We start from the raw sequence: 11344 nt of genomic DNA, 5'->3' as shown, positions 1-11344 counted from the left end.
TTTTCGTATTTTATGTCATTAAAAAGTCCCCAGTCGGCACAGCTTTCGCATAGTTATAGAATGAATGAAGGGAATTGCTTAAATAACCTAAAGAACGATACAATGCGCAATCACTACGCTCTTTATATTTTTGATTGTGTGTGGGAGCGAAAAAACTGGCACATTGACCACTTAATGGTATTTTATCATTGCGAACTGCAGCACAAGGATTAGGAAGTTAGTTGTGATGCTCCTCGGCAATTGTGATTAATCTATTTTTTTTAAATTTCGACTCTTTAAGGCAGCGGTTTTCAAACTTTAATTCACGGAACCCTTTTAAAAAGAGATGTGACAGTACAATAGGTTCTAGGTTTTATTTCTTTAGATCCTAGAATTATCATGCACTAATTTATTTTAATTATTTTGTCGTGTCGCTCGTTGAGTTCGCGACCAAACCTTTTTTAAATATGTAGGTATTATTATTAAACTATGGACGGATTTTCCTCTGGAACCTTAAAGTACAACTTAAGCATTTTATTAATAATTATCAGTACTCGTGAACCCATTAGAAAAGCTTTCTTTCCTCGTAGCACACTTTGAGTAACGCTGTCTCAAACAACGCTGCACTGCTCGGGTACATTAAATAGATAATGCCACTTTGTAACAAAAATGTTCCAAAATTATCAAAACATGATACGATGAAGATAAAGAATTAAAAATGTATTTCCAGAAAAAAATACCTAACGCATAAAGTTTTTTTAAAGCATGAATGGAATTTACATTACAGCCATATAGACCTCGGCCCTATAAGGTAAAACCCCGTTAATTGTGAACGCAATTAGTCACGTCAATAGGGTGACAAATGATTAAAAAATGTATGGCGCCAATTTCTGTATATGTCCAAAGACATTCAAATATAATACTAGTTATAGAGTTGACATTTCGAATATTTCAAATGTTTCTATTATAATCGCTCATATAATTCACACGTGTCTCTACACAATCGAAACTCCGTACCGTTCTATTAAGAGTATAGTTTGGTTCGCCTTAATGTGAATGCCCTGTCTATTAATATATTATGTATATCCCTTTGATTGCATATATTTTTGTAGTCAATATTAGCGTACGTGAGGACATTTTAAAATATCTTAATGACTATTCAACAATTGAGTTGACCTAGACATCGATTTGCTTTTGTGTTTTAATGACTTCATTTTTTCCCATTAAGGAATATTTTTAAAATATAGTATCGTATTTAGGTAAATTTAATAATAATTATTGTCGATAAGAAACATTAGACGAAACGACAATACAGATTTTTCAAATGATCCCAATAAGTTTTAGGCGCACCGTTTTAGTATACACAACATCTTTATATAATAAGTAGTAATCGAGCAAGCGTTTACCTGAATTCGCAGAAATAGCGAAGCAATCGATATCCTTAGACGTCGGCAATTGTAGATGCGTTGACTTTAACAGACGGAGTAGGGGACGTATAAGAACGGAAAATATCCTAGTAGTCTCCTCTATCAAATTCACTTCCCATTGTTTCCTTATACAGATAGGGGGGGAGCCTTTCCACCCTTTCTTAAGACACTAATAAGGCCCACGTCACCACAATCATCGTGGAAAACGTGGAGTTGTTTCCACTTCACGCCTGTCTTCAATGTGGTCGTGGTATTGCACTGAGCAAGCCGACCCATGCCTGCACGAGATGTTGTTGTGCTAGCGTCTACCACTGTTATAAGAAACGGGTGGGAAGGAAAAGGCTAATATCAGTAGTAAATTAAAATTAGTTCACCGACAAGCTCGTTACTTGATGCAAAATATTACTATACTGAATAAACAGAAGTTAAAAACTTTCCTTCGTACATTGCGAAACAGATAAGTACAAAATAAAATAGCCTAAAAGCGATAAGTATAAAATATGAAGATAAAAAATTTAATTCCATTGACTTCAAGTTGCATTTAATAATTGTTAATTTAAACATTTTGTATCGTTAAATCGGCTTTATCAACAAGGTGACCTGAGCGTAGCACAAATTATCTATAGCAAAGGTGCCCGTATTGTTAATGACGGACGCGACTTGTCTGACAACTGATGAATTCTCGACATTTAAGTTTTTGCACGTTTCCTTTTTTTTCCTAACCTTAACATTTTGACCGTGCATGCATTGAATTGCAATTGCCACGACACGACGGCGACGGTGACGCGGATTAAACAAAACGCAGTTATGTAATCTTAATGCCAAAAATCACCTTCAAAGATACAAAAATACATAATACCATCGCGGGTTTTTGTGACGGAAAAAATAATATTAAACCTATTGTCTTTTTCATTCGCTATTAAAAAACTGAGATAGCAATATTTTTTGTGCAGACATTTTGATTGTAGAATCTCGCGGTAAAAATAACATACGAGTCTAAATATTGGACGTAATACAGGGATCATTTACAAAAACTGTGTTAAGTGATTCATTAGATGGTTTTGCATTCACAAACTGATTCATTTTTAATGAAGGTCAATATCTGAACCCTTTGTAATAAAAAGTACATTTCGACGAAATCATTTTGACCTCAATAATTGGTCATATGATTTAATAAGGAAAATACCAGTCATTTATCTATGGCGCCATAGTTTTTCTTTTTTTTAGTCTAGACTTATAAGTTATTTATCGTTACTTCAATCAATATTCCTTATTTAAAAAAATATATAAAATGTGTAAATTATTTCAGGTAGGTAGGTTTTATGGTTAAACATAAGAACAACATAACTCACGCCAGAAACCTAGTGGAATCATAGATTTTTATTTGGCATGGTGTTTATAAGTATACTCGACATGTTTTGGGTATTCTTTATATTTGCCTTTCTTATTATCTCACCAATTTTCTCGATCTAAATCCCTCTAAGACAGGGATGGTGAAGGATGGACAGTAAAATCATTATGCACTATGAAAGAGTCTGAAGTAGGTATTATATGAGAAGCAAACGGGAGTGATTCCCTCCATTACGGAATAATCACAATAATCCTAAAGTCATAATGATTTGGCACGTCTATAACTTCGTTTAACATTTTTTTTAGAAAAATAGTAAGTTTATGTGTAAAGGTTCGCCATCCCTTGTCCATTTCGACCCCTACCATTGACTCTCAGTGTTCATTTTCCTTTTGTTTTCCTTAGTTATAATAAAATATATTTTATTGTTATAAAATTATCTATTAAATCTATATCTATTATATTGTTTAGCGTCAATAGCCTAATGGTTAAGGATACGGATTTCCGATCACGAGGTCGGAGGTTCGAATCCTGCCATTCGACTGTTGTCGTAAACCATATCCTAGCAAAAGCCTAGAGCTTAGTTGGAATTGTAAAAGAAATATTAGTGAATTTGCAAAAAATCTGCTAATATTTAAATAAAACGTATGAATGTCCTTGTAATGTTGCATTCGGTCTTTGCTTCGTATGTAGATCTTTTGATTTTTTTCATCGTAATAAATCTTCTAAGTAGGTTATCAATTGACCTACGCTCCGCGCCGTTGGCAAATTTGTTCTGACGTCATGTGCCAATACATTAGAAATTTATTTGCAGCTCTTATTAGCGAATGTCGAGACTTAAAAATGTTTCGAGCTAAGTTTGCAGAGAATAGTCTAGTTTTCTGAATAATATAAGACGAGCTTTCTTTATTATAATATATTTCCACGACACATAGTTACAAGTAAACGAAAGATGGTATAATTAATAATTATTAATAAAACCGCAGAAGATAAGAATCCTTAGCAATTAGGTTATCGCGGCCGAACTATTTCTAAATCTTTTTATTATCAATTCGTTAATAATACGTTTATTTATTTAATTTAGCTTAAGTTAATTCTTAACATTAGTTAGTTGAATGCACAAAAAATACACGAATCGATATTATATAATGGATAGAAATGCGAATTAATTAGAAATATAAATTAGATATTTAAGCTTATAAATATGAATAAGAAATATATTTAAAAAATAAAGTAGAGTAGCTTAAGGGATTATTAATGATAGTGAGGGTATTTTACCTTCATTTGCTTTGAAACTATGAACCCTTAATAAATTACAAATTAACTCAGATTAAATACATACTTATTAGGCGATTCGTTGCTCGTTTGCATCCTTCTATAAAAAAAAAACAAAAACTTTTGATATCGAGATTAAATATTATCTTACAATACTAAAGTTAATTTCAATTATATTTTTGTTTGAAAATTGTTTAACTGATTGTTTATTTTCTGCTTAACTTATGGAAATCAATAGAACCAGTAAAACTCGCTGCCATCGTTTTTCAAACAAAATTTCAAACGTTCAAACTAATTGCGCATTGCGCAATGCAGTAGCATGTTTTAAACTTTGGTTTCCATTGCCAAAAACCTGTATGAAGACTTGGAACACTTATTGTAAGAGTTAAATATGATAGATTTCTAATTCGGGTGAACATTGCGCACCAAATATGATCTTTATGCAATTTATGGTATACACATAAAGTCCTGACGGTGGCATCTTTCACGCTAACGCACATTTTTGCAGCGTATATATCTCTCATATATATATTATGTATTGGTGGCACTACACTATATACAAAACATTGTATATTATGTTTTTAATATAGTGTAGTGCCACCGTCAAAATTAGTTTTCGTTCTTAGCTTACGTTGTAAATGTCTTTAAGATAATTTGTATTGTAATTCGAGTTAAGTAAACTGCGCACTTTCACAGTTCGCATTGTTCTATGTTTTAATATTTGCGTATAGTCATTACGTGTAATTGTATAAATATTGCGTCGCGCTGTATCCCTAAGGAGGGCGTGCAAGCCGCTTGCGCAAGCCTCCTTATCGATTGGCCGCGGCTGCATAACACTCGCAACGCTCCAAACAGTTCGTCGACCCCGGCCCGAACATTAGGTGCGCAGATTTGAGAATCACGATCAGACTAGTGACTCGCGGCTCGCAGCTGCATCCTGGTACAATTGACCTGCGCATAACTTTGTGGCGTTGCGTGAACACGTGCTAAGACTTTACGCACATTAGACATATATATATAATACGTCTTTATATTTTGTCACTTTACGCTTAATAATTTACATGTATTGTATATTCCAATTACACGCATCATCGCTCGCATATACGCATTTATGAGATGCGTATATTCAGATGGATGTGTATGATTTAGAATGAGTATATGAGATGATGTTTGAAAGTATCGTATTTCTTTAAGCATTGTTAAGAATTATGTAACACAATAAGCGAATTATAGTTAAAACGTTATGAGAATGGAGTTTCGGGTGGCGTGGTCCCAAGAACAATTTTAATACGCGAAAGCATTGCAATTCGTTAGTTCTGAGTCGCGACACTTCCTTGTAATGATACTCGAACCCAACAATAACAGCCGTCTGCATAACATGATTGAATATTTTAAAGATGTGGCCTCACGTCACAAAGAAATTGCAGGATTTATATGGCACATGTATTTTTCATTTTCGACTCATCCGATGAAAAGACACTGACGCAACCTAAAACTGACTCTTCCGACACTAGAGTTCGTCAAAGCCGCCTGTTCTGCTCAGTTTCCAGCTTTTGCTTTGCAGATCTGGCAGGTTCATGTCCTCGGCGTCTAGTGATATACCCAAAACAGCCGAATTAAAACAATGATGCCTTTTGATATTTACCATATTTCAAATGTTGATGGTCACACTATTTATTACTTCTGAGAGATGATCCAAACATTGTAATGTATGATAGATAAAGTAACTTTGTTATTATGCCAAAGATTAGAAGAATACAGACAGGAATGTTGGTTTATGTAACTATGTTAGTATTTTTTAGTATTATTTTTATTTTTCTGATAAAGTCTATATTTATAAAAGAAAGTCGTGTTAGTTACACTATTTATAACTCAAGAACGGATTTACCGATATGGCTGAAAATTAGTAAGGAGTTAACTTAGAGCCAGGAGACGGACATAGGATACTATTTATTCATTTTTTTTTCGAATTTATGCCTTAAAGAACTGCTTTTTATTTAACTTACTAATATTATGAATGCGAATGTTTAGATGGATGTGATGTGGATGTACACTAATTAAGTTTTTCTATATATTCACGCGGACGGAGTCACGGACGACAGCTAGTTAAATATAAGTAGGATACTAGCAACTAACGTATACATTAAAACGATGTATAAAAAATGAAAACGTACATGGGATCCATAATCAAATAGGCTTTAATTGAAGATCGCAACGAAACAATTGAGGTAAAGAAAAAATAGTTTAATGACTCAACCCACTACTTAATAAAGCCGTATTTTTATATTAAGTACAATTATCAATTGCATTTTTAAGTAAGCGCCTGGTGTGTCTCTAGCTTTATTGTTTCACGCGCGCAGCATCGTGACAAGACGAGTGTATAATATTGAATAATAATAATAACACTACTACAATTACATATTACATTTATAAAAATACGTTTCTGTTATCAGTCATTGGTGATGTAAACTTTACTCGACTTATGCACTTTCGTTTCATTGATTGTAATATAATGACATTATATCAAGTGACAGATAAACATAAAATTAATTTAAATAATTGTCTATATTCAACAAACTCTACCAATAGTTTGGAACATTATTTAATACCATTTCGAATCATCGTGTTCCAATATTTTAGTAAGCCCAGAGCGGAGAAGCTGTTATTTCGTAGTCAATTTAAAGCTGGTCCAGTGTGGGTTGAGTTCTTACATGTGCAAAGCTAGATTGCCGAATCACTAAACCGTAATAGCCGGACAGACCAGCTATTTTGGCCGGACATTTGGGTAGAAAGGCGTAGCCTAGGCTTTCTACCCAAATGTCCGGTTTATTGAGGATTTCCCTAGATAATTAAGGCTCTCGACCATTCTCGTTCGCGAAATATAAAAAGCCTAACAAAGCCATGAGTAATTTAAAGTATTGGAACTGAATTAACGACTAAAGTTCGATCCGATGCACATTTAAAAACGTGTTCAGGGCACGCAACAACTGATTGTAGGGCCTCGGTTATCGCTTGAAGTTATCACATATTATGAATAGGTGGTGCAAAAATGTGTCACCTACTTTTTGCATATTGAAGGTCGCAATTATTCATTTTATAATATTATTTTTATGATGATCGAAATTAAACAGTACGACACCCATGTCACGGACACTCAGATAGAGTACGACCATGACATAAATTATGAAAAATTAAAAAGAGCAGCGGAGATTACAGAATTTATATAACTTAATTGATTAGATTAATTATATTCAGAAACATTGACTCTGTCATTTTGTTTGTTTTCCCTTCGCTTAAGACTACAGACAAAAACCTTTATGTTGAAACATAGGCTTCCTTCAAAGTTTTATTATTCCAGTCCACAACTATCGTTCATGTTTTTCAGATTACTCTCTACATATTTGATTTTTTTTATTTTAGTAATATACCTATTGTTTAATCATTCTAATATTCTAATTGCGTAAATTTGGATGGATGGATAGATTGATGTTTGTTAGAAGGTCTCCAAAACGGTTCAACGGATCTCGATGAAATTTGGCAGTTATAGAACATAATCTGGAAGAATATATAGGCTACTTGCTGAGTTTTTTAATTTCGCGCGGATAGAGTCACGGGAAAAAGCTAGTATATAAATAATTTTTCAAAAGTAAATTTTAAAATAAATAAACACGACTTGTATCGTATTTTGACAGGTGACGAATAGTCAATAAGAAAGTTTAAAGTGCATTAAGTTATTATTTGCGATTCAATATCTTCAATATACAGGTGAGTAAAGTTAAAATTAGACAAAACGCGTGAGTGTTCTACTTATTGACAAGTAACTATACGAAGACGTGATCTAGATTACAAAAAAACATGCATAATCATTTGATTGTAAGACGTTGCTACACCGAGCGGAACTTGATGGTCAAGCGCTGATTTATTCATTTAAAAAAATCTACAAGAAATAACTGAGGTGAGGGGAATTAATGACACAATCGTGTCATGATTTAGTACTGAAATAAAATTAAATTTAAAAAAAAAATATTATCATAATTTGTAAAAGAAAGTCGCCATGTTGGTAGAGCTACAGGGTGTATATTTTAATTTCATTGAATTATATATTTTTTTTCAAATTACATTAATAGCTATATTTCAAGATTGGAATTCAATTTTGGAATATTTTATTGCTATAAAAATGTAATTACATAAATATATCTAACATTATTTGACTGAAAAGGTTAAGTGAAAAAACTTTTTTTGCAGCATGTAGCCAGTCTTAAATTTTGTCATGTAAGTTTTTCACAAAGCCCACGGTAGAAAAGATGCTTTACATAAGTAAATATTTAAGAAAACTGTTTAAACATTTTAAAGTAATCATTTTAATATTTAAAATTAAATCAAATAAAATTACAATATACTATCTTAGTGTACTTACAATACGCAGAAACGCAAAAATTTTATTTTCTTTTAAATCAATAATAGCTCTTCCCACACTTAGTTCGTCTAAGTACGGTGCGATTTTAAGTATGTTGCAAATTCATCAATATTTTTTTCCGAATCTTGTGAAATCTTACAAATAGGCAGTACACCACGTCCGCGACTCTCAACCAACAGATGATGCTCTTAGATACAGTGATGTGCGAACTAAGTCATTATATTATGCATGCGTGCAACTAACAATTTTAATATGCCTACATTTGAATTCACACGTACTTTGCACGTGCTCAGAAATCTGCATTCGGTTTCTTCTTTGAAATTATGAAATAATACAGAACACAAAGCGTAAATGCACATTCGTAAGAGTTTATGGAGATTAGTACCAATATAATTTAATAAATTTAAAGCCAAATTTAAATGAGTTGGCTTTTAATTGTCCTTAAAAATCGGCACTTACTTTTTGGACAACTAAATATTATAGTACGTGTCGAATTGTTTTATAATTTAATACGTAAGTCATAGATTTATTAGTCACGAGATTATTCCTTATATGTTTTTACTTTACCATTATTGTGCGCTCTTTTTGCTACATTTACTATGACGTTGCTTAGTCTTCCTAGAAGTTATATTCCTGTTGATAAATTTAGTGTCATGACTCAACGAGAAAATGCAGTTAGTAGACACGGTATCCAGATATGACTCGAGTCTCAGGGCGGTTTTACGGGGCCGCGGACGAGAGCGAAAGCGTGCCCGTGGTTCTGTCCCGATGCGTTGGAGGAACACAGGGGTTTAGTGGGTATGCCTCCGCTATGGAGGAGAATCCCACATAACTACCGCGTCCCCCCCGGGGCGCGGAGAGTGCATAAAGCATTCCCCTCTGAAAAAAAGGGCGGTTTTACGTACAACTTTTAGATATACCTTCCAATAAGAAAATTAGATTTTACCTAAGGGATTTAGAATGTCTATTGATCATATGTTTCGTATGTAATTTCTTATTTTTCCTTGTATTTGGAGTTTGATTTAAAGTCTATATAAACGGTTGTGATTTTTTTCATCGGCATAGATACGGTTTGATGTATTTCTGTTTGCAGTTTGACCATGTCGTTTATTCTACATGTGCTACGACAATAATTCGTTAGTTGGCCAATAACCGACCGAATTTAGTTATCAACTCTATTTAGAATTAAGATCAAGTATATTGTGTTTCATGAGTAGAGAAATGACAATTGTGCCGTCCCAATGATTGATAATAATGGATAGCAATAGACACAATGATTGATTCGACCACCCACCAGATACGTATTGCCAAAAATGCTCCATCATTTTCCCATTTCAAATGTAATATAATCCAAATAACACTTGTAGTTTGCTCCAACTTTATAATGTTAGGTCAATCTAAAATAAATTAACATTTTTTTTAATATGAATTGAAAATTACCGTAACTATAATGAGATGAAATCTTCATATTCCGTAACCTTTAAATTAACCTAAGAAACGTGTAAGTAATCGTACTTTTTTTGGTTGGTAAACATTGATAACGATCGAATTTCTTTTAAGGCATATGAATGGGTACAGTATAGTGACACGAAAACTTTATGCAAGCTCTCAATTTCATAGAACACTTTTATATTAACGGGACATAAAGAGGTGGGAAATACGCATGCTCGTGCTTTCTTTCGCCCACAGTGGGAGAGAGTTCGCTGCTAACCACGAGCTGTTGTAAAGTTTGAATCTTATAATACTATCAGAGATTTGAGACACGCGTGATGTTAATGCCCTGCACACTCGGTCAAAAGATCAACGACCGTCCCTTACGAAGCAATACTGGCTTGCACTCTCCATAGACGAATTGAGTGAATGGCAGGAACGTATAGTATGTTACTATGATTTTCTTATCTAACTTTATTTAATTTATCTTACTTATAACTCAAACAGTTAATTCAAGAATTTAAGTTAATTAAATATGAGCTTATGTTTAAGATATTAGAGATTTATAAAATGGAACTTTAGTGTAAACAATGTTCTATCTGATAAATATTGACGTGGTTTAAATAGGAATGTTTTGCTAACAGATTGACTATTTACAAGATGTTTATCAATTCTCAATATTCATATTTTATTCGCGCTTCAAAACATATTTTGATCAAAAGTTAAATCTAAATATTTACACAACGACCAAATTTTTATCGTTTCCCTGCAATTTTAATCTTGTTTGACGCATATAATTTACGTCAATATAAATTGTGCGTAATTGGATTTCACCGATGTGCATTATAAAGTCTGATTTTTTTGTTATAAGATAAAGGGGCAAACGTGCAGCGGGAACAATGAGGTGATCATCGACGTCCATAACAACGTACCTGCAATACCAAGGGAACTGCAGATGTGTTGTCGGCTTTTGAGAAGGTAATACACTCGCTTTTTGAAGGACCCTAAGAGCGCTCCCCGTGGTAGATGCGGAAAGAAATACAAAAGGAACTTACGTTCTTTCACCGCGACGGAGTGTTCAGTCTATCGTTAAGAGCTCTGTCGTTGACGAAGAAGGAAGAATCTGGTATTACCCCAATACCTAGAGATGCAGTATTCCATAGATAGTAGAGCTTGCACCTTATAAATCTGAAGGCGGTGGCTGAAAATACTGCTTCGCTCTACTAAGCACACCTAATACATAAAGTGAAGGAGGTACAAAATGTAAAAGAACTAGGTTTTTATGAGATCTATACCCAGCAGCATAAATTACGCGTATTTTTGTCCATTTGCCTTTTACTATTCAATCCATATTCGGTTTTCAATTAACTATCCCAATGTACAGTTTGATTGTTCATGTGCAGGACTATGTTGTCTATGTGGGAGTTGGTTCGAGTAGTTGATCCGGCTCCAAATCGATTCGACACG

This window comes from Papilio xuthus, unplaced genomic scaffold, assembly GCF_000836235.2.
Source record: "Papilio xuthus unplaced genomic scaffold, Pxut_1.1 DF828780.1, whole genome shotgun sequence".
NCBI lineage: Eukaryota > Metazoa > Arthropoda > Insecta > Lepidoptera > Papilionidae > Papilio > Papilio xuthus.
Note: the sequence above shows the minus strand (reverse complement) of the source record.